Consider the following 26259-nt stretch of genomic DNA (forward strand, 5'->3'; position numbering starts at 1 on the left):
GCGGCCAATCAGTAGCTGAGCACCGAAGACGACACCCTGTTCACTGATGTAAAACTCATTATCACACTCAAATTATTTTCACCCACCAGCCAGACATAATTAACACGCATATTCAGACTCATGTCAGCCCGCACAAATTGATTACAACATCAACCTGCGCTTTTGCCGTCGCAAACTGTTGTCCGATAGCGAGGCCGCTGAAGAGGCCAGGAGCAAATGTAGAAGACTCACGCATACCTCCCATAATACACTCACTACATTACTGACGCCATTTTGTTCCTCTCCTCCTAATGAAATATGGGTAAGTGAGCTAATGATGGCGGACTCCTGAACAATGCGAGAGCCGCAATCTCCCATCTCACTCGCAGCAGTCGGGTAATTCTGGGTAATTTCAGGCTTGGCCTCAATCAGTGGCATTAGCCATCATCTCAGTCCTGAAGGGGTTAATTAAGGGCTGAGAGAAAAGCCCAAATTAATTGGCTCTTGTCCGGATGGGGTTTGGGGAGGTGCGTAGGAGACAAGGGCTTGGCGTTTTCATACATTAAGAGCGGCTGACAGCATTTAATTGCGATGGACATAAATAGAATAATGATTTTTTTTTTTTTTTTTTTTTTTTTTAAAAGCATGCTTGGAATGGTGAAATAAAAAAAAAAACAGAAATATTTATAGAAAGTATATATATTTTTAATAAGAGGTCAAGTTTATGGTAAAGCCAATGTGTGTGAACAGACAGATGGACAGACAGAGAAGCACAAGGTTTTATGGAGGTTTGTGTTATGGAGGTTGATAGATGACTCCGTGTTGTCGGAAATGTGGGATATGTGTTTTTTTTTCCTTAGATCTGCATTTCACGTGAAGGTACGGGGACGGGCGTTACGCATCAGCAGGCATGAAACAGAGAGAGCTGAAGGAGTGCTCTCCTCCTGAAAGCCTCATCAGGACTTGTCATCGCTCTAATGAATATCATTTAAATTGCTTTGTATATGGGAGTGAGTTTGGATGTCGATTTAATTTGCGCATGTGTTTGAGTTCTTCTGCTTGACTAGGCGAATAGAGAGAGAGAGAAAGAGAGAGCGAGAGCGAGAGAGAGAGAGAGAGAGAGAGAGAGAGAGAGAGACAGACAGACAGAAAGAAGGGTAGACTAATGAAAAGTGAACCAGGGTGACAGCCTGATGAGACTTGACCTGATCAGACAAGTTTGAAAGGAAATTCTGACAAGGCTGAGGCGTAAAATATACACTCATGCGCAATACACACAGTAGACACATTCTGCATCTCAGGAAGTGGCTGCAAAGTGGTGTGTGTTATCAAGGCTACCGTTATATTGCTGGTTAGGACTTGAAGGGGGTGAGCGGGGTGCACCTGTTCTTGTTTGCTGATATCCCCCCTGTCGAGGTGGAGCACTAATGATGTGTAAGGAAGCAGTCCTGGACCTTGTGGTTATTCAAAATAAATAAATTCGCCGCCACTCAGCTGCAGGGGGACGCCTCCTAAGGTTTTAAGCATGGCCTTATCAAAATGAAATTACAATATATGCTGATACTGTAGTTCAACTCTCCCATCCCCCTGACTTCAAGCTCTCATTGCGAACGGTTCGCGCTGCGCCCGAGCCGCACTCTGCGCAGTGAAATATTACAAACTTTCTCAAAGCAAAAGATATAAATCCACATTGAGGAATTGCAAAAACAGCACAAAGCATTCCCAGCTTGCTGCTATCTAGTGAGCTGCTGATGATTTAGCATTGCAGGTGTATCAGGATCCTGAGCTCTGCAGACAAAGCCCAACCCTACCAGTGTTTTGCCTTCATTCTCTCTCTCACACACATTTTTTTTTTATTCCAGCGGTAATAAATGCGTCATTTGTAATTCATTTCAATTACTCAGGCTTTTTAATTGAGTCGGATCCAATTATGCCCCGGCAATTAGTATAATCAATTACGCTTTGATTACGCAGGTTTTCATGCTTGTCACTGCAGGATTCGGCACAGATGGGGGAAATGCACGGTGATTTCAGCATGCCGTCAATGCTATCTGCGTCCCGGCGGAGTAGACAGGCCAGGTAGATCTCACTCTGTTTTCAGGCTCACGGCTAATGCGCCGCGCAGCCAGACATGCTGATATGCTTGTCAAAGTCAGCATTCTGACTGCCACAATTCATCTCCAAGTTCTGCACGCCGTACTTTAAGCGGCACTTCTGTGCCTTTCAGGAGGATTTATTGTGAACACTGCAATCTGAATAGTAAAAAGAAGTGTTTCAGCAGTTTTACTGAGTAGCGAAGAGAATGCACTCCCATGTAAATACATATGACAATATCTTGTTTTGTTTTCAGGTGTCATTACAAATGCAGGCCACTGTAGATTTTTACCTTTTTTGAGATATAAAACAACAATGGGCAGTGGTACATTGGCTTATTCACTTTTCTGTTAGCCCAAAATTGTTTTCAACAGGTGAAGCTCTGAGGAAAGGTCAAGAAGCCCAGTTAAGACGTAGGCCACAAACCTGCCAGCCAATTGCGGAAATTTCTCAGCTAAACCAGGGGAGCGACAGACTTCCTGACAGGCCATGTGACTAAAACAGACATACATAATAGGATATTAAACTTTAAATACCTCTTATTCATTCCACTCATCTGGGAAAGAAATGGGCAAAATTTCAGGCCTACAGTTTCATTTGTATCGTGTCGGAAAGGCGGAATTTATGGGCCCTTTCGGGTATCTGCAAGCAAAAAAAAAAAAAAGTTCACCAGGTCCTCTTTCTCAATACTTCCACTCCCTCTCCCTGCTCTCTTTCTGATGCTGTGACATACATCTTCATTTGAAAGGCCTCAGCTCATGCCAGGGTGGAACTTTTATTGGTTGGGCTCTGTTTCCCCTGAAGGGCTGTAAACTGTTGCACACGAATAAAAAAAGAAAGGCCAAGATCCTGCTTAATGCTGAGAGTGATTTTATTACATGACTGCTGGACAGAATTGAAGCTGTAGCGTTCGAGAACTTGGCAGCCGAAGATGTTTTGTCAGATATGATTGTGTCACAGAATAACTATCGTTTTCTTTTTACGAGTTCTCTGCACTAGTTCATTCGTAATACGCTGTTCAGGTGAACAAAACACTGGAAACAAACACAGGTAACTTAATCTCAGTGGGTTTGTAGCCAATACATGATAAATAGGCAGCTGTGGGCTCGGATATTAGGCTAGTGTACCAAAAAACAATTCACACTTCAGGTTCAATCAACTTAACACTAGATGATTCTTCTTGTTCTCCTTCAACCTATTTGTTAAGGAGTGGTGCTTATTATTATGATAACTAATACCAGGATAACCAGGACCATGGTTAACCTCAGAGTCCTAATTTGTTTCAAGCTACAGGTCTATATAATATTATAATATATAATACAGGTTACACAGGACATGCTTATGCATTTTACTTAAACATAAATCAGGAATTATGAAAGTGTACAAATAGCTTCAGTGTCAGATTTGTGGAAATAAGCATGTGCCACTTCTTCGATTAAAAAAAAAAGTATTAAGGCTAATCTCATTGCAAAGTAAAGTTGTTAACAGATGCTAGCAGCATGATGGCGATTGGATTAATAAAAGAACATTACATTTTGTCTAGGGAGCTCATTTACTCTAGCGTACACTCTCAGAACAAGGTTCTTCAAGTGTTCTTTGGGTGGTTAAGTACTCTAGCTTTCCACAGCTTGTTCTACTGAACAGTAAACACTCCATATAGAGTCTTTTTTTTTTATCTCCAGATGGAAAAAGCAAAAAAAAAAAAAAAATCTTTCATCTAGCACTCTAAACACTGGTTTCATTTAGCACCCTTAAATTTAATTGTTAGTTTGGATAACAGTGTAGACATATGATGAGGATATGTTGCTGCTGCTGTTTTTCTTAAAGCAATTCAAAACAAAGATTTACAATTTTACATTTAAAACAAGTAGATAGATTTAAAAAAAAAAAAAAAAGGTTAAATCTAGAACCAGAAAATACTTTGGTTTATCCTTCAAGGTTCTTTGCGGAAAATGAAGAACTCTTGCTTTTCCAAATCCAAACCTTTTTTTCGCATGGGTGCAGTGCCTTTCCTGTGTGAATACATTCATTCATTAATTCATTCATTCACTAGTAACCAGTCATGTTCGATCCAGAGCCTATCCTGGGATCACTGGGTGTGACATAGGAATGAATACACCCTGGATGGATGCCAGTCCATCACAGGGCACCATACACATGCAAACATTCACACACATGCATGTTTTTGGGTAGTGGGAGGAAACCAGAGAACCTAGAGGAAACCCATATGGACACTGCAAGAACATGCAAAACGGATAGTAATTCGAGCTCAGGAACGAACCGAGGGCCCTGGAGCTGTGGCAAGGCCATAAGGCTGTATACAGTATTTCCTTACACAATGAATAATGTGACCCCTTTGGTTTGATTTTGAAGAAATGGTGAGGGGACACTTCCATATTTGAAATATTGGCTTTACCAGGATCATACGGAGATCACGAAATGTGTTGCATTCAAGAAACCATATTTTAATCATAAGCAGCTCTTAGCCTGGTTTCCTGCTGAAGCTAAGCAGGGATGAGCCTGGCCTGTACCTGGATGGGAGATCTCTTGGGGAAAACTAAGGGTGCTGCTGGAAGTGGTATTAGTGAGGCCAGCAGGGGGTGCTCACCCTGTGGTCTGTGTGGATCCTAATGCCCCAGTACCGTCTTTCGGATGAGACATTAAACATAGGTCCTGACTCTCCGTGGTCATTAAAAATCCCAGGACACTTCTCATAAAGAGTCGGGGTATAACCCTGGTGAAATTCTCCCAATGGCCCTCAGGGCCCCCTAATAATCTCCATGTGTAATTTGGCTATATCACTCTCCACTCCTCCCCACCAATAGCTGGTGTGTGGTGGGGGTTCTGGTGCACTATAGCTGCCGTCAGATCATCCAGGCAGATGCTACACACTGGTGGCTTTGAGTGCCTAGAAAAGTGCTATATACTGTAAATCTAAGGCATTATTATTATTATTATTATTATTATTATTATTATTATTATTATTATTATTATATAAACATGCGCATAAAGTTGTAAAGCTCCATTTCTAATATCAAGAAACCTGCACAGACACTCCTTCCATCAGAACTCTCTTGGCCATCTCTGTTTGCATTTTTTAAGATGGTGCAATCAAACACCTCTCCACTTATAAAGCTCTCCCTGCAAGCACTTTATGACTCTGACCCTACACATGACAGAATTAAAAAAAAAAGTGCTAGGCTGAAACTGAATCTCATTTGGAGGATCACCAGGGCAGCTGATGACTTGATGAGATGAGCAGTTGTCATGGTGAGAGGTCCAGGGTCCAGCGACGAGAGAGGAGATCTCTCCTCTTAACTAACCTGCATCTTGACAAGGCAATCAAGTGGCACGGGAGAGTAATTAAATGATAAGTTCATATTTGAGGGACAATCGCGTGGTGCGGACTCTCTTGTCATGGCTCCTGGGTGGCATGATGAATACCCTTATTAGAGGCTACGCTGCTCGCTGTCACGCGGGGGCCAGGCCTGACAGCAGTACCCGCTGCTGAGATGTCCGCTGATAGCCCTCTGTAAGGACACCTGGAGCTACATAATGTAGGACACTGATGCAGACTGAGACCTGAAATGTGGAGCGTAAACCGTGGATGTCAACCAGGATCTGGCTCTATAATTAAGAATGTATATGCAGTTTTCTATCCAAATGTTTCACAACTTTTAAGCAGATTTACAAGAATGCATAAAAAAAGTGAATTGTTGTTTAGATTGTGAACATAAAATCGAAGGATATGCAGCAGGATTACATCATCAAATGAGAACCAGACAAGTAGAGTCAATGGCTATGTCCAGAACAGCACACTACTATATTAAATAAGAAGTCAATAGTTTGCAACCATAGGTTAATGTAGTTATTTAGACATGCTATTTAGTATGGTAGTATGCAGTTTTAAATATAGGTACATTATATGGCTAATTGCTAGGGCAACCTGGAAAGCTTTGCACTCCCAAAGGGTGAAACTCTCTAAGACTGAGAACTTGTATTCCAATGATGGCACAGCTGTCCTTGACTGGGTATCTAAAAGAGCACAATTGGTGGGAAAGATGGTCCTGTCGATCAGACTAACACTAGTTAATCATGAGCATGTGTTAGCTCATTTAAACAGAATAGAGCAGTTAATGCACTTTGCAGGAACAGCATTTTTAAAAGATGCAGTCACTGGATCAATGTGTTATAGGGAGGTAGCATGTGGTAACATTCACCCCCAAACTGGTAGATGTCAAACAGACTCTACCTCTGGTCTTGGTGGTGAAAACTGAAAAAATCCAACATTAACATAGTCATTGACATTAATACATTAATAACGTTAGCACGTTCGCCTCACACCTCCTCACACGGTTTGATTCCAACCGTGGCCCTGTGTGTGCAGAGTTTGCATGTTTTCTCCATGCTGCGGGGGGTTTCCTCCGGGTACTCCGGTTTCCTCCCCCAGTCCAAAGACATGCATGGTAGGCTGATTGACATGTCCAAAGTGTCCGTAGTGTATGAATGGACGTGTGAATGTGTGTGTGATTGTGCCCTGCGATGGATTGGCACGCTGTCCAGGGTGTACCTTGCCTTGTGCTCCCTGGGATAGACTCCAGGTTCCCCCGTGACCCAGTAGGAAGGATAAGTGGTATAGAAGATGGATGGAAGGATCAACATTAATACGATTTGCAGAGTAGTATGTGGTCTCTGGACACGGAGATATTGGAACACAATGTATTATTTCTTTATTCAAAATATCTGGCTTCTATCATTGGGCAGCATGGTACTGCAAAGCATACCATGGCTACCTGACAGCTCCAAGGTTGCTGGTTCAATCCTGAGCTTGGGTTAATGTTTATGTGAAGATTTGCTTCTTCTGCTCATGCTCATGCTCATATTGGTTTCCTTCAGGTACACTCCATACTGGCGATTCCATATTGGTGACTTCAGATTAACCCTAGGTGTGAATGTGTGTGTGCATGGAGCTCTGGGATGGACTGGCGGTCAATCTAGACTGTAGTCCCTCCTCATATCCAGTCCTCCCAGGATAGGCTCCAGATCCACCATAACCCTGTTCAGGACAAAGGTAAATTCAATTAAATTCAAATGTATTTGTATAGCGCTTTTAACAGTAGACATTGTCTCAAAACATAAGTAAAATACTGAAGAAGAATGAATGAATGTTTCCAATGATTTCTATCTCATGTACTATTTATTGATTTGGATATATATACCCCTCAGCCAAGTGTGTAAACTTTTTTCTATGTTCACAACAATTCTTTTCTTATTTAAGACATTTCCATTTTCTTATGCACACATTAAAACAAATTGAGGTGGTGATTAGAAACCCCAAGCTTCATCTCATGCTCCACACTTTACACGTATAAAATGATGGTTTGCTTCTAAGGTATGGCTGTTTGTCCCTCAGCCATGTTAGAGCAGAGTCATGTCTAATAGGTGGTGATCACTTCCCTCTCTGCTTTCATCTGGGTCTCTTTAAGTCCCATTTTGGTGTAATCCTGCGTTGTGTGCCACTGTCTCAGTAGGACGCCATTGTGATCCTCTATTGTGGCGGTGCTATAAAGCATTCTGTGTTGTCTCGCCAGCTTCCTTCTCGCACAAAGCTTGTGTGTTCAATGGCTATTTCCGTCACAAAGGAAAATAAACCTGGGCCCTTTGACGGGATCTATGATAATTTTGTGTGAAAATACAGGGGCAGTGTGTGGCCATACCGAAGAGAAAAAGAAGGAAAGGATGGCTGTGAGAGTCATGCATGCTTGAGTGTGTGTGTGAATGATACTTTCAGCCGAAGAAGTCCCTGTTCGACAGTTAAGAAGCCATAGATCTGCGAATCTGCAATGATTGCATTTCAACACATGGCATGTCCTTTCCTCTACCATCAGCATACTTAACACTTAGTAAAATCAGAGTCACTATGGAAATAAATAAATAAATAAGAGTACAGTAATATTGTGAGCCTCAAATACCAAAGGTCCTCGGAAGTCTTGCGTCAGAACAGGGGGCAATAAAGTATGCTCAATTTCAGATTTTACGCTAATAAATCAAAAGATGGAGACCCTGCATAGATTGCACCTTTATATAGCTTCGACATAAAGGTCACTTCTCTTTTTTTCCAGGTAATTTAAAGATCAAAATGTGGAGTGTCAGTGTTTCCATAATACACCGCGCCATCCATCGCACCCAAACGCAGCATGCTGTGATATATTTTAATCATTTCTGCAGTATGCACACATACCCCACTGAGCAATCTTTCGGTAGTCCAGCGCAATATTCGCATCCATCTAATCTAAGGAACATTTTTTTCCACCCCTGTCTTTGTCCTCTGCATTAACGGCAGGTCTCAAAGATTAGCTAATCATTATAATGATAGCCTTATTAAGTACAATTACAGAGGCGGAACAGTAGTTAATGTATATTGGCTCACAGTGGGGCCAGGAAGGCTGAGACTCCTGTAAAAAAGCCACTCATGCAGACACATTCAAAAAAGAGTGACACTTTAGCTGATGATGTCACCAAGGCAAACAATACAGCGGGATGAAATGAAGCTTGTGTTCCAGACAATGTTGGCCTGTATCCATGGCAAATCACAAGTGGCTTTAACTTTCCCAGACGTGAACAGCAAAGCTGGAAGTCACACAAGCTTACTGACATCCAGACACAAGACAAATGAACAGATGAATAAATAAACATATGAAGCAAGTGGGATTAAACACTAAAGTCTACATTTTTTTTGGATGGACAGATCACAGACGTACAGACATGCATGGCTGAAACAAAATACAAAGAGACTCAATAAAATGAGCTTGGATCCTCATCAACAGCCGGAATACTTTACAGAGGCCTTCTGCCCAAACTCCCTCCCTCCTCTTCCCAGCTCTCCTCTCTTCCCCTCCCTCTCTTCCTGCTCTTATCCCCTCAGAGATAGTGAGAGCCGTCAGATGTGGTTTGTCCTGACGGCTGACGGATCGGCCAAAGACACTCGTCTCTGGGCACTCCTCTATATATTGTTAATTTAATGCATGATGACGTGGCCAATTATGGAGTGGCCGCACGCTCAAATAGCATGTCAAAACCTGTGTATCAATCTATTAGATCCTGTCTCCTCATGGCATTAGCAGGCACCTTAAAGCAGCTCTGGGGCTCACCGAGGGAGAGAAAGTGCTTAGCTCATGGGGATCCTGCCTCAGATCTCATCCAGGCCTTTTAGAGAATAAAAAAATACATCCACTAACAAGAACGGCGTGCAGGTGAGGCTTCACTCCCTCATTTCCATAAACCACACACTCGTGCATAGATGGTAATGTCTGAAGATAATGGAGTAAAAGCTCTGGATGGAAAGCTGTCAGTAGACCTTTTGCACGGTGTATTTATTATTTTGGCTTCATTTTTTTTTTCCAAACACTTCACACTGGCAGTTGTTTAAAGTATACCTTAAAGGAACACTCAGCATCTTTCAGCCTAATCTATATCCACTGCATGTGTAATCTCTAGCATATGTGATTACAATGGACAAGAATTTTGACACCTTTAAAGAAAAGAGCTGACAATCTGTTTACTCAAAACTCAGTTTTAATTGAAGTTTAAAGGCTGCTATTAAGGCATCAGTAAATGTTTATGCAAAACACATGGTATTTCCTGCACACTTCAGTCCGATAATATTTGTAACTCTGTACGATTCCGTCATTCGGAAATGCAGATACTTTTTCGGAGTTCTACCACATCCCAAATATGGACAGGTGTGAATGAGTGTTGGAATGTGTGTGCATGGTATTCTTTTAGATTGGAGTATTAGTTTAACTTGTGTAGCATAGTAGTGTTTGATTTCCTTTTTTGAAACTTGAGTTTATCTTGAAGCCCAGACACTTTTAGCAGTAAGTCATTATACTGAGTGAAAAAATGACTCATGTGCTACATTTGTAATGTTTGTTTTGTCTAGTAACCACACCTAAATTTCACAATTTCACAATCCTCTTCAGTAAGAGCCAGACGAGGAGGCAGAATAAGCAAACAAAACATGACCGTTTCTCTCAGTCTCTCTCTCTCTCTTTTTTTAAAATGTGAAATCCACCATTTTACTTTAGAATAATGCCATGCCTGTCCTTGGTTTAAGGGCAGTGGCTTAGGGGCAGTGGCTCCACTGTGCCCCCCTGGGAAGCCTGGCATTTTCCCTGCTGTCATGCCAATCTTGTACACACCCCTCCTGGAGAGCTGTGCCCCTGTGTCATTTTGACGAAAATTTTTAATAAGTCCAGTCTGGCCTGATGAGATGTTGTTGACTGAAACCTATTCCACTGGCAAAGCCAGGTCAGCTCATCTGACAGTCAGAGCTGTCCTATCATTATGTGTGCGTAATGAACTTTCTAGAATTTTCTCATTGCAAAACGTATAGGATGCTTTGAGGTTTTATTGTATATTCCTGCATAGATGTTGCATTTTCCCAAACATTCACCAACACCAGCAAAGATTTTTATTGAACAGACACACCACAAAGGAACAGAAATATTTGAAAGTCCATTGATAAAATCTTTACAGTGTTATTTCCATATTGTCTTAATTTCTTAAACGATGGTTTAACCAAGGATTAAAACAAATAAAACACTTCCAGGTGTGCCTTTGTAGGAACATAATCAACAGCATAGTCGAGTGATGCGTCCTGATGTGAAGCGGAGTTACTCTTACCACCTTGAACTTTATTATTCCATTTAATCAGCGTCCCAACAAGTTTAAATCCTTTAAAAACACGGCAATTTTATTTAAATGTAATGTTGTGGAATGTCTGCGAGACAAGTATGTCCATTTTGTCAGTCATTCCTTTGCAGTTAAAATAAGGACACTGTAAAACCGGATAAGTTCATTTAACTCCAAAAATTTGTGAAAACTAATTACCTCAAAATTTTTAAGTTGATAAATCAATTTCTTTAAGCCAAGTACACTTAAATATAACAAAAAATTTAAACTCAAACTTCTTTTATTTCAGTGTATTTGGCTTAAAGAAATTGATTTATCAACTTTGAGGTAATTAGTTTCCTCAAATTTTTGGAGTTAAATGAACTTATCCAGATTTACAGTGCAGATTGAACAATCAGACTCAATCGAACTGTCTCTCTAGTTGGTGGAAAATGTCTTGTTCTTGTTTGTGAACATATTCTGCTTACGAAATATGCAACATACTGTACAGGTAGGCTGTACTCTATCAGTTGTGTGCTTGTGTCCATACATGCCTATTTTTTGTCTATGATTGCACTAAAAACAGCAAGAACATATGTTTATAGGATTGCGTAGGTGACTGAGTTGAATATAGTAGTGTAAGTACACTAATATATTTGCATCATGCTGGTTAGAGCAGGGTGTGTATCTGCATGCCAGTGTGTATGTGAGTCAACTTTAATCACTGTAATACATTCTGATTCATACCAAACAGTGTATGTACATGGCAGCTTTTTGAGAGAGTGTCACTATGAGCACGTATTACAAACGGGCGACGTTGTAATTTTCATGTAACAATCTACGTCTGGTATAAACAGCCTACATGTGTATTTTTGTGCATGCAAATGTGTTTGTTTGGTTGCATTTCTGCATGTGCACGTAATCTAACATTAACACCCCCTAACACCCCCCCACACCACCGCTTCATTCCTCTTTTGCCTCCTCCTTCCTTCTTCCCCTCTCTATCTCCCATGGGACGTCTTGTCTGACAGAGCAGGAGTAAAGTTTGTCTGCCTTAGCTCAGTCTTTGATGCTGTCACGTTCGATCGGCTCAAAAAGTTCAGGCCCATCAAGCACTTGCAAATTAGAAGCCCTTGTACATGGTGCTACACTTGTGCTGCCAGCGGCGTCTTGTTCCCTACCCACCACAAAGCAGCCTGCCATCCTGCTCCAACTTCCCAAAGTGCAACTGGCTCACATATGGTGACAAAGATGGCTGACAGAGACAGTTATAGGCACTGATTATCAGTGTGCAGATGAGTAGCACGTTGTTATGGCTATGTCATTTTAGAATGCCTCTGGCTTTGGGTGACATATGTTCTCATTTATGGTTGTTGTGAAAACAGCATTAATGACTTATTCGACTCAGACTCATCTGCTTCAGTGGCTACTGGTTTGAACCACTGAATATACTCTCATCTTAAAACTCTTAAAAAATCATCTAACTGAGTGATTGTTTGGCGGTGATCTTTGAGCTGCATTGCGTTTAGTATATTCTTGATCCATCCCCTGAGACCTTTTTGCATTTAAAATTCCATCAGCAGAGGTGCCAACATTGCTAACAAGAAATCCTATAAGGCAGAGGAAGAAAAAAAAAAAAACGATGCAAGTTGGTGTAGGAGGGGGCTAGAGTTTAAAATTTTGTTTTTATGGTAAGAAAACAGTGAGGCAAAAGTTCAACGAGAACCGCTAGTTAATAAAAAGCAGCTCCTCCATTGTTTTCCTAACTGCTGCTTTAGCTGGAAAAAAGCAGAAACTCATAGTTTTAAGGTGCCTCCCATTGTGTAATAACAAGGGGTCAAAATTTGTACTGGCGAGGAGTTTTGAAATGTATAAGATGTAATGATACGGAATGCAATTATTAATGTAAGGACAGAATTAACACTAGAGTTTCATCTTGTATGTGAGGTGTTTCTGAAAAAGCTGTCAGAGAAGGAGTGGAATTCTAGAAACCGGTCAAAGAGATGAAAAATAAGCTTTTGACCAAAATGTAGTTTTTCTGCTAATAATAACAACTCTAACATACATATCTGTGACATGTGGAAAATGCCTAAAAGTATTCGATATCTACTGCAGAAGATATTTCTAAAAAGATATCTCTGGAACAGTACAGCTCTCTGTTTTATCCTCATTACCTTTGAGGCTAGTTAGCACACATGGAGCAATGGCTCTGTTTTAACAAACTCAAAGCATTAGTATAAGTTTCTGATAGCTCAAGATTTGGTGGGTGGAACTTCTCATGTTGAGCAGCATGACACATGAGCTGAGCTGCGGCAGTTATATAATGTGCGGGATGGTGGCTCTGATCGGTCCATGCCATAGCGTGCCACTCTGAGTAGGAGTGAGCTTGACGGGCTGTGATCGCCCGAGTGACAGAACTAATCTCCAGCCCTGGTGCCGTACTCCGGACCTCTCTCTGATCAGCTCCCATTAGAGCTAAACACTCTGAATGATTTGGAATAAAATCAAAATCAATTTGTGAGGCCCTCTATTCCCAGCTGTCCCCCCGGGCAACGGGCCTTGTCACATCCCGTCGCAAGGAAATTGACATTTTGACGCACGCACGCAGGAGAAAAAAGAGAGCGAGTGTATGAGTGAGACAGAGAGAGATACGAGAGGAGATAAAAAAAAAAGGCAAAGCCCGATGAAGAGGAGGAGGTACTTTGCTAGAATCTCGGCATGTCACTGCTGAGGAGGGACAATCATGAGCTGTCAATCAGTTCATTTCCGAGGCTTAGCTTTGCTTTTAGCTTTGCAGAATGCTCTCTGTACCTGTAGGTCCCTCACCTCGCTTCTTTTCTGCATCTGGCACTGATACATCGTTCTCAATAGCTTTACACGTGCTGTCTCAGAGACACAACAGATGGAGGATGATAGCCACAGGGAGATGTGTGTGATGTGAACTTGATTGACACTGTTTGTCATAGTGTTGGACAAGATGAAAATGATTGACAGACAGAGCTGAGAAAGACATTCCGTGCGCTATATGAGGCATGTTTGAGACATGCAGATGTCTTTGCAAGGAGTCATGTTAGAGATAGACAGAGAGATGGAGTGTGGGTGGGAAGAGGATTTGTGTCGTACTGTGTGCATGTGTGTGTGTGTGTGTGTGTGTGTGTGTGTGTGTGTGTGTGTGTACATCGAGTCAGGTCATGGTGAGGTGAGTGGCCTTATCAGGCACATGCAGAAGATGTCGTCCATTTGCTGTGACACGGGCTGTGGTATCTGAGCTCGCCTTGCCGGGGAGATGTACTGTTTGTCGTTTTGACAGTTTTGGGCGGGCGCAGTGCATTTCATGATGCAGACAGTGTGAACTTTGCTGAAGATCCGTCAGTCTTCCAGGGCCTTATGGGGATTTCCATCTTAAACAAAACAGCAGGAGCGTAAAAGACAGAGACCCAAGGATACCGCACACACTGCTCTAATCAGTCTCACTACCACCCGACTGTAAAAAAAAAAAAAAAGCTGGCAAAAGGAAGGCGTACAGCGGTGTCTAGCTAGTGGTGGCCATGTTTTTGCTGTGCTCATGCAAAATAAACCATGGAGATTCTCATGAAATTAAACAGACCTGACACTGCCATTGGGATGTGCAGTTGGCTACTACTCTGTTTAGTATGCAAGAACGCATACAGATGAATAATAACACAGACAACGTTACTTAAACACCAACATGCTGGCTTTGCAAATAAGTGGAATGCCTTGGAATCACCTTAGATTAATTCAATTATTTTGGTTAGTTTTACGTAATGACATAATTAGCTGGCGTTGTAATGATAATTAATTACACCTTAATTAAAGGTCTATCAATGGACATTAATTTAAAGTGTTAGCTAATTAATCTTCTCTTCGTAGCTCGCACCCACTTCGGTATGCACCTGGATATTTGGTTTGCCTTAAACAGATGTGTTTCGAAAGGCTCGAGTGTAAACATCTGCACCTATGTTGAGCACCCAAAAGTGCAATACAATCATTAATGTGAGACGATACGTCCACTAGCCAAGTCGCCCAGTGGTGTGTTCAGGAAGGGAGAGATCGTGACACTGCTGTTAAACGGGTGAATCAGAGATGTCAGTCTGATGACAGGAGTGATGGTGAGGGGTTGGGATGATGGCTGAGGGGTCTGTGTGTTATTGCCGCCCCTGTAGACACACAAAAACTCTGCTACAATTAGTCACAGAAGAATGACCGACGCTAATAACCATCGAGAAACAAGGATGTCATTGTGATCCAAATTGTCAGAAGCTGATAAACATCTTCAGCATGTATACAAGAACAGAGAATACTGCATTGTACAGTGTGGATTTGGACAGAGAAAAAAAAACCACAGTGCACTGAATTACAGTCAGATAGATTCAGATTTCTGTAAAGCTGCTTTGAGACATTTTGTTAAAGCGCTATACAAATGAACTGTAATTGAATTGCAATGATTTGAATTGAACTGAAGGATTCACTGACTCCAGTGATGGGTGGATGGCTGGATGGATTTCATAAGTTTGGATGGATGGATGGATGGATGGACTGTATTGAAAGATATAGGAGGCAGGGATGGATGGATAGGTAGTTGAATGAATGAGTGGATTAATGGATGGATGGATGGATGGATGGATGGATGGATAGGTAGTTGTATGAATGGGTGGATGAATGTATGTATGGATGGATGGATGGATAGGTAGTTGTATGAATGAGTGGATGAATGTATGTATGTATGTATGGATGGATAGGTAGTTAAATGAATGAGTGGATGGATGGATGGATAGGTAGTTGACTGAATGAGTGGATGAATGGATGGATGGATGGAGGAGACAATAGGTTTGGACTGATGAATGAATGGACCACTTTGACAGAAAAAAAGCATGGATGGGTGGATGGATGGATGAATGGACTCTATTGAAAGATATAGGAGGCAGAGTTGGATGGATCGATAGATAGGTAGTTGAATGGGTGGATGGATGGATGGATGGATGGATGGATGGACGGACGGATGGACGGATGAAGATAGTGCTGTACTTTTGCCTGTGATGAATAAGTTCTTTTGATGCCATTGACTGCAAGGTTAGCAGTACTGTTAGCCTCTTTAATCTCATCTTAGTGCTGGACCTAAAGCATATCAGAAGATAGCAGGTAATTTTGTACCAGGGGAATAAATCTGAAATGGAACGACCAACAAGCACGTATGATTTGTTATGATCGGGTGTCCACAAACTTTTGGTCATATTGTTTTGATTGATAGATAGATAGAAACTTCTAGCCCACCTTTACTTAATGATTTGATTATAAGGTTATGAAGGAAATTAATAATCAAGATATGTGCCAAAGATCCATTTTACCCTCGTTTTGTAATTCCTTCATTTTTCAGGGACAATTTAGTTGCCACGCAGAGAGCAAACATAATAGCACACTAACCAGATAGACACCAAATCATCACACTACTAATTGCTACATAAATCTCTTATTTTACACTATCAGCAGCTTAGCATCTCTGAAGTTGAATTACGATTGATTTTCATTTAAATTTAATTAACACTAAAATGTTATTATGCATATATAATGCAATATGTTATTATACCTCTATGCTTTTGTCCAACAAGCACAGTGAGCAGTTATTTCATTAATTAAGTTGTTATTCAGTTTCACACAAGATTTGTGCAATGCACAACTAAAACATCTTTAAATATGGGGTGAATAAAGGAATGAACAATACAGCACCTTAAACCAGAACAAAAAAGAGATTGTATTAGTCTGCATTTAATTTAGCAATCTAAAGGAGAGTGAAAAGGGTGGGGGGGAGCATGATCTCCTCTGCGGCACATTGATGAGATGCATTCATTTCTTTCCCCTGTGCTAATGTTTACGCCGCCTTAGTGCCAATGGGCAGGCGATTAGAGAGAGCGGTGGAGAGTGGCAGCGATGTGACGCTACCCCCACCCCACCCCCGCTCTTCTCTTCCCTACTAATGACACGTCACACGCATGTCTCTCTCCCGCTTTGACAGACACGGTGTCAATCATCACCACGGAAACAGACCCCATGATGTCACCCAGCTGGCCCAGCTCGACAGCTGATGGGCATCGGAGACGGCGCTCACACCTCTGCTGTGCTCTGATTGGCCCAATTACTCTGCTGCAGTACTAATAACCCAATGCTCCAAATGGCCCTAATCCCCTTCATGCCTCTCATATGACTGTGTTCATTTCGATAATAAATCTTTTTTGTGGTGCAGTTTCACATACGTTTGTTTATCCTTTTGTCCTTTGGCTTGCAGATGCAAAACATTGTGGTAGATATGTTTATTAATCTTATATTTTAACATTTATACATGCTTTTATACAAAGTGACCGGAAACAATTAAGCATATAAATGAGTAGTTGAATGTTGTCGAGTGGCTCTCTGGCAGCCATGGGATTTACAACTAACTTACGTCCATTGTGTCATATTACTACATCTCTAGTAGTTTCCTACATCTCTAAAAAAGCTAAATCTGTAAATTCATGCTCAGAGATCACGCACATACACTGTACACACTTATTCCAGGAGTGTAAACAGTGCAACATGACAACTCGGCTACTGCGTGTCAGAAAGGACAGGAAAGGAGAGAAGGAGGAGGAGGAGGAGGAGGAGGAGGAAGAAGAGGGGGGCAAAGGGTTCTGAGCAGAAGGCCCGGGCAGACACCACACTCCCATGGGCGTAATCGCTCTTTGTTTATGCTGCCAGGGTGTTATTTTAGCTGTCTGTTTAGGCCTGTGTCTGAGTGACTTGGTACAGAGATGCGAGGGCACAAACTAACATGTTAAGAAATACTCGACCACGAAGGCTCATCTTGGAGCATCTGCGCTCGATGAATTCATACATTACAGCCAGAGCCGGAAAAAACAAGCTGTTCTGACATATGTCTGGGTTTATGATATGCATAAAACATGTTTGTTTCGCAAATGTGGAACATTTTTCAGTGTTGCTCAGATGAAGCCAAGCTAATGCTAACAAACACCACTTCCCTCTTCAGGATTAATAGTATAGTTTCCAAGCACACCTTAATAAAAACACTTGGACCGTCTCACTGACACTGCTGATTGTAATTATTGTTTATTGTGGGCGGTAAAGCCTACCAAAGTGAAGGCGCATGCTGGGCTTTGAAGCTTGGGTAAGTACAGATATAACACACCAGATTGCTGGCAAACGCAAAACACATAAACAGTCCCACACAGATGCAGTGGCTCATGCCTCAGTTTCTGATACCAGTCCATACTGGCCACTAAGCTGAAAGGAATGTGCCGTCTCTCTGTTTTAGTCTCTCTCTCCCTGTCTGTCTTCTGAGTGAAGTACTACCTCAGTAGAATATAATAAGATTTTATTTAACAAAGTGTCCATGTCAAACAAGGCCCATTCCTCTGACGACAGCCATTGCGGGAGGCGATATATAGAGAGAGAGAGAGACAGAGAGAGACAGAGAGAGAGAGAAAGAGAGAGAGATGGCTGTCGAAAAAAACGGCAGCCCGAGATTGGCCCGGGATTCATTAAAGCTCAGAACACGGCACATATTTTCATTATTCACACAAAGGTACGTGTCAGCTAATCACGGTGAAATCGCCGGCGTTTAAAAAGCTAACAGACAGACTCCATTCATTACGTCAATTATGAATTAGCACCTCTCCGCCATCTCACGCGCTCGGAAACGTCTACTGCCGTCTTAATTAGCCAAACATGGGGCATCAATTCCTGTCTCTACACACACATACACATATACACACACACACACACACACACACACACACACACACACACATGCACACACACAGAGAGCTGAGATTTGAAATGGCATGTAGGGACATTTAATGAGGGAGGCTCTCGAGTTTGTCATGGTTTGACAATACATTACCTATCTTATAGCCGTGCCTGTTTCAAGTATAAAATCTATCAACAGTACTTGCGGAGGAGGTTTGGCTCCATAAGAAACATGCAGGATTTACACACACCGCAAATATGCAGTGCCAAACAGTATTGCATAGACAGTAAAATAATCAGGGTTGAAATAACTCTTATAGGGTTTGAGTCTTGTTCAAATGAGGGCTAGAATGATGCCTACTGGTTCTCTGTTTGTGTGGTCTGTCAGACTGATTCTCTTATTAACAACACACGTCGTGTGAAATTCATGCTAATTGGGTCAACTGCGGAAATTTGCACTGTGATGCAGTAAAACGGCACGTTTTTGTATTAAACAAAACAATATAGTACTTAAATCAATGAGTTAAAAAATAATCCAAATTAATAAAGGAAACAACAAACGTTGAATTGGATATTATTTGAAATTAAATGGACATCCTTGTGTACATGCTAGAACATCTTACACTCTCAGAAAAAAACTGTACCTTTCCTTGACTTGTGTCTTTTTTACCTGGACACATGGATATAATGGATCTCAGTTAGTTTTTAGTTTTTAGGGTAAAAATTTAAAGGTACACTACATGCAGCTTTTTAGGTAGAAAAATACAACAACATACTAATGGTACAAAAGATGTACTCTTGAGGATACCACCCCAGCGACAAGGTAATGTACACTTTATTTATTTACTTGCTTACTTACTTATTTACTTACTTACTTAATTGTGTACTTACGTACTTACATTTCTATTATTTATTTTGCGCTATTGAAAACCTTATTTGCCCCAATGACCTTTTTTGAGTGTGTAAAGATAAAAGAAGTGAGACATGCCAACTTGAAAAACTACCATTTCTCTCTAACCATGCTTCTAAAATCCAGCCAACGTGTTTGAATCATGTCCAAAACATACCTATACACAAGCAACCATGACCCCCCCAAGTACCACCCTGAGCCATCTGTCCAGCACAGCTGAGATCAGATATGAGCCCCTGTGCTGTCTAAACCAGGCCACCTTCTTCTGTGTCACTGCCTCTTTAAGAGGAAGCCTCTCCCCTTTTCTCCTGCTGCCACGGCTACAGCCAACGAGGACTGCGAAGTGTGACATGATCATGCTCACTTTACGTAGTTAAGCCCTCGCCCGGGCCGACCACTCCAGCTGCTCAATGAGTCATTTGATTGTCATCTACCTCGTGCACTCTCAGGCAGAGGAGGGGGGAAAGAGAGAGAGAGAGAGAGAGAGAGAGAGAGAGAGAGAGAGAGAGAGAGAGAGAGAGAGAGAGAGAGAGAGAGATCGAGATTAAGAAAGGGAGAGAGAGAGAGATGATACAATAAGAGAGGGAGAATTAAAGGAAGACAAGATGGTACACATAGGAAAGAGAGAGAGATGGGATGGGTAGGGAAGAAGCATTGAGGTAGAAAGATGGAGAGGGATAGGAATCGGTTTGAGAAAGAAAAAGAGAGAGAGAGGGAGAGTGAGAGGAGCGCCTGGAGCGTTGTCTGCTCAGGATGACAGGCAGTCACAGAGGCCGAGCCACCGCACAGGCAAAAATAAGTGAGTTAGAACAGAGCTGCTGGCTCTGTAATAAAGCGTTTAATGGACAGACAGCCTCTCCTTGCCTTCCTCAGGGCAACACTAAATCCCTCTTTATTGTAGTTTGCACAGATGTTAGTGAGTTATCCATTTCTCTAATCACACTGGATACTGGCACATCCATCTTAAAGTTGAAAAACATCCCCCTCCCGCCCATTCAAACACACACACACACACGCACACACACACACACACACACACACACACACACACACACACACACACACACACAGCCTTCCTCTCATCCCTCATTCCTCCTTTAAAGTTGAAAATGAGTCATCTGTAGGTCACTTGCACCGATACAAATAGAATTCAGACAATATTGTGTCCCGATTTGAGGGTTCATGCAATTAGCTAGCGCCGGCGGTCAGGCTTGCTTTATGGCTTTTGGTATGTTTTGCGGCTGGACGTGATATTGCTGAGCAGCCCCGTCATAAAGACACAGACATTGTCCTCGGGCCTTCATCACAGTAACACGATTCGCCGCCGTTGAGCAGGGCCAACAATGTCAGATTGGTTTTGGACCCTCCGAATTTCATAACGGTGAGCTTTGGCCAACGCAAGCAAATGCGATTTGCTCATTGACAAACAACAAAGTGGGGTAAGAAAGTAAGTTTGGATTAGAGAGATGTGGGTCAGGATAAAATGATAAGTACGGGCATGTGTGCTTTAACCTGATGTAATCTCGTTCATCAGAAATCAATTCCGTCACCAGAGACAGTGAGGGTTTATTTTATTTTATTTTATTTTCATTTTTTTCTTGCACCACTTTCTGTGGAACGTTCCATGGAAAAATTGTGTTTAATGTGGTTGTTTTGTTTTGTTTGGCCACTTTAATAGACATGGTGTCTTCTTTTCATCATTCTGCTTCTTGGGAATTGAGACAGACTGTCTGTCTGTGGCCAAGAGCATGTGAGAGATTCAAGCATAAATAAAGAAGGGAGCACAAGGAGGAAAACAAAAGCGAAGCGAGACCCATTCGGTATTCGGCGAAACGCAGACGGGTTAAATCTGGAAGCGTGACAAAAATGTGTCTAGCTTAATGATGTCAACTAGTGTTGTCTCTGCCTTTCTCTTCTCTTCTCTTCTTTTCTCTTGCTTTCTCATCTCATCGCTCCATCTGCTGAGAAGTTTGGATGCAAGCATGCTACCACAAGCCACATAAGGGAACACATCCGCATCTTAATTTCACTGATTAGTGTCAGTTTTACTATGAAATGTCAATATGAAAATAAACCAGCACAAATAAGCCTCGATGCAATAAACGAACGGCTGTGTCGGGACGCCGCATGGCTGGAAGCTGGCGCTTAAGCAGTGTAAAGAATGGAGGAACGCGAGGGAAAAGGTCATGGAGAGTTCAGCATGATGGAGATGAGTGATGGTTGTAGAGCGAAGGGGGGCTCTGTAGCCAGCTCTTGTTCTTTTCTGTGCTGGCTGACGGGCCTCACAGCGGTAGCCTGAGTCTTGATGGATTGGCAGCCAGTGAAAGGAAACACACACTCCACCAGCAACATTACCACTCCCACTAGTCCGACACTGGGGCTTGAGAGAGTGCTCAGGACCGCCCTTCCTTTCTTTCTCGCACTCGCTATGCTCGGAGCTAACCTTTGCTAGATGCCCCCCTCAGGCTGCTTTCGAGAGCCGTAGGGATCTAAGTGAAGGCAGCGAGTAAAGTGCTTAATAGTTGGCTGTCCTCGTGACCAGGTCAGTCTGAGAGGCAGGCTTGAGACGAAGGAGAGCTTGTTGTACCTGGCTGGACACTAAAGGGCTCAGAGCGGCAGGGGTGGGCTACTAAAATAAACATCAAAGGAGACGAGGGGATGTGTAGCAGACCCTTTTGTTGCCTTGAAATGGAGGGCTCCCCAGAGGGTGAGGAGGGGTAGTGTGTGTGTGTGTGTGTGTGTGTGTGTGTGTGAGAGAGAGAGAGAGAGAGAGAGAGAGAGAGAGAGAGAGAGAGAGAGAGAGAGAGAGAGAGAGTGAGTGTGTGTGTGTGTGTGTTGGTGGGGGGCAAGGGGGTGAAGGGGGTGTGTGTTAATGTCAGTGCTAAATGAAATGGTCTGTCCTGGGCGCGCTTCCTGGTGAAATATTTTTGATAAATAAATCACAGGTCCATGAACGCCCTAACCGCTTAGCGACCAAATGCTGGGCTGCCGAGATAATCGAGACAGCGTTTACTCACTTTTTTCATAGGTCTTCATCACTTCGTTGTCCTGCTGAGAAGGAAAGGAGGGAACCATGCTGCAGCGGAATCAAGGCCAACAACAAAAGAGTTTCTGAAGTGTTTTTTTCCCCCTTTTGTGTTGCAAGTTTCACAAAAAATGTTCAGTCTGGTTTATATCTCTCAGAATGCAATGCCAGTCATCCTGCAGGTAGATTCATAGCTAATCAAATAGCCTCAAACATGCAAATTATTACAAATTCCATGAAAAGGTTACGGTTACGGTTAAGGTTAGGGGTGGAATTAAATGTTCCTTTTCTTACAACTTCATATTATGTATTAAGCATAATAATACACATACAACCATGATGCTCTTGCTTGATGCTTGATCTACTTGCTATGAGCAAAGTATTTGTATGTTAATGACATGCTGTTTCTTCACTGTCCCACTGTCTCATGTCGCATTACACTTGTGTTGTAATTACACTTGGCCCAGCTTTGATTGTCTCACCCCTCCATGTGCCTCAGTTCCCTCCTGTAGCACTCAGCTGAGTCACAAGCACAAGGTCACTTTCATATCATAGCTAATGTAACTTCCTTATACCACAAAGTTGTTGAATGCTCAATTCTGATTGGTTGGTCAAAAGGTTTTTTTTTTTTGTTTTTTTTTACAGCACACCAAAAGTGTTTCCACTTGCAATGTTTAAATTATACAGATGGATTAAAATGTGTTTTATTATAGATATAGTGAAATGTTCTGTGAGGGGACATTTATTCAGCAGTTTGGGAAGGAGACTCCATTGCCAGTGTTTTAAGGTAAAGCTTGTTCCTTCCAGCATGTGAAATTCTTCAGTATAGGACAACAGGACAAGTTGCATTTTTTTTTTTGTCTTATTAATGTCCAGAGAGATAAAAAAAAGAAAAAAAAAGAAAAGAAAGAGAGGCTGGTGAGGGGACAACTGTTTACAGCTGCTATAAAAAACAGATAACAAGAATAAATTTGTTTCGCAGATGTTCCACAACATTAATATAACTATAAAACGATGAAATATACAAAGTGTCATTCTTTAATCATTAGCGCTGGCAAATTGCAGAATAAAATACCTCCAGACATGCTGATATTACAAAATAATCCACTTCGGGGTGATGACAGTAACTTTGCGTCACAGCAGGCCGCATCACACCACCATATCATTGATTATTTTCCTATCACAGCATCATGTTTTATTTTATTATGACCACTATGGGGACTATTTCTTTTAAACACCATCAGAAGTATTGTTATAAAATGGTACATGCATCTCTGAACAACCAATCAGTGCATCTTAATATCATCTAGCATTACCAGTTTGTCTAAAAATAACAAATCTATTTTGACACGACCGTGAACTATATCAATTACATTTGAACATGCACACAAAGCGCCTCTGTTGTGTCAAACCTGAAGCTTGGTAATGACATGAACCAAAACCTTAGTGACTCTGAAGGTGTCTCATGAGCACGCCTGTTCTCACAGCCATTTGGATTTGTTTGCTTGTTTGTTTTCCATGTGTAGGTCCCTGTGGATGTGTTTAATTGCTCAACCTGATTGTGTAATGTATTCACAGTCGAACAGAATAGACAGGGTATAATACTTGCTTATGTGTGTGTGTGTGTGTGCGTGTGTGTGTGTGCAAGAGTGTGTGTGTGTGTGCGATCTCGAGTGCTTCTGTGAGCTCTGGTGCAAAGTGTGTCTCATTTGTACCCTGTGTTCTAATAAATGTTAAGCTGTCAACCAGTGTGTCATGCTGCAGTATGCACACACTCTGCTAAAGGACTGATGCTCTACAAACAGCTCCAGCGGCAGGATGATAATAGACCTCGGTTGTATTATTAAGGTTTTTCTGAGGACGGATATGGAAACATGGGTATTTGCCAAGTTCACGCTTTATGCGTTTGCGTATATCCATCACGTATGTATATACTGTATCTACTATAGTGTATAAGATGTACATATGGTAGGCCATATGTATCTGTTCTCCATTTATGCTGGTATAATTAGTTATAGGCGGTGCGTTTGAGCTTGGATCTCACCAAATAAAGCTGCCTGGATGGGCATGTGTGTGTATGTGTGTATGCGCTGAAGCGGGTGAGATGGGGGAGGTGGGGTTGGGGTGGTGTGGTAGGGGAGGAGATGATTATGCCCATCTGTGGCGGATGCCAGGTGTGCCGCCCCACCCCCCTCCTCCTCCTCTCGGCTGCGTGATCGTGATGCTCCGCTCCCCTCATCACACTCCATCAGCCCGCTCCAGCTGCCAGCCACCACGCTAACTAGTACCATGGGGCACTAGAGCATCTCCGCACTGCACATACACACACACACACACACACACACACACACACACACACACACACACAGAGTAGCTCTTACAGACTGTGAGACGATGTAGCATTTGTTCCTCAAAATGACAGAGACACTTGCTGATGTGCGGAGATTCAAATGGCTAATACCGAGATTAAAGTAAAGTTGAGGCACAGAGTCAGGGCCAGATAACTTGCTTTCAAAAAGAAAGGAGGAGCAAAAATGAAAGGATTTCTGCTTTTCTGCAAGCTAACTAGTTTGTTTTCTTGCAACAGTGCCTGACAAGCAGCATTAAGCAAATATCAGTGCAAAACCGTGGTGTAAGTGGAAGTTTCATCCATTTTTATTCTCCAGAAAAATGGTACCACAGCCACATCTCTGCCTTCTTGTTTTTCTATTGGCTCAACTTGACAGCATAAATTTCACCATGAAGCAAAATTAACCACCTTGAGAAACAAAAATCATTTTTTGCGTCCCAATATCTTTGTCAATGAAGTAAATTTAACTGACCCTTGTTTACAGGATATGCTAACACACGTGAACACATGCACATAGCACACATACACACAAACAAACCCGTACACATGAAATGCAAGGCCACCCCTCAGTACGGGGACGTGGCTCGTAAAACACAGCACGACAGGCTGATTGATCCGACGCTGAAAATGGGCAATATTCCTCCCGCATCGATATCAATAAAAGCTTTCAAGCTTGAGGCCGCCCAGACCTCCTTTTTGTTTCTCTTCGAGCTGAGAGGAGGGAGGAAAAATCCATAGACAATTGATGGTGTCTGGAAGAAAGACTCTATCGAAGTATATCAAATCGGACTATCAAAGAAGGGGGGGGGGTTGGGGTGGGGTGTGGAGTTTGCCCTGTAAATTAGACTGTTTGCTTCAAGTTCAGTGATAGAGTGACATGGATTAAAAAAAAAATTAAATTATCTTTTTATGCCGTGTGCAGTGAAGGGCCTTCAAATCCCACGCATCATCTTCAGCATGGCGAGCCTGTGGTGGGTTTATTTGGGAGAGAGCAAAATGAATGCAGTGTTTAAGTTGAAAATAATCATCATAATGAGTGGTAATGCCGAACGGGTGATGACAGTGGTAAGGCTCAGAGCAAAGGATCATGGAAAAGATGTCATGTAAACATTGCTATGCAGGAATTTGGTTTGATTTTAAGTAGATCATAATATATAATAAGGGTGGAAAGGAAAGCACTAAACAAGAATGGGAAAGTAATCAAAAACGCATGTGGGTTCAACCTTTGTGTATTTTCATCAGGAGTTTGAATCTTTAAACTTCTTTTTATGTCTATTATTATCACATTTAAAGCTATGCAAAATGACTGAGCTAGCATTAAATGATGAAAAATAATTACGAGTGTAAATATGGAACAAGCCGTAGTTCACAAGGTTTTTGAGAAAATTTTTTCAATAAACCAAAGACAATTTAGTGGTGCTTTCACTATGTCATGGTAGAAACAGTGAACATAATGAAACTTTTCACAGA

Source organism: Ictalurus punctatus, chromosome 27 (genome assembly GCF_001660625.3).
Source record: "Ictalurus punctatus breed USDA103 chromosome 27, Coco_2.0, whole genome shotgun sequence".
NCBI lineage: Eukaryota > Metazoa > Chordata > Actinopteri > Siluriformes > Ictaluridae > Ictalurus > Ictalurus punctatus.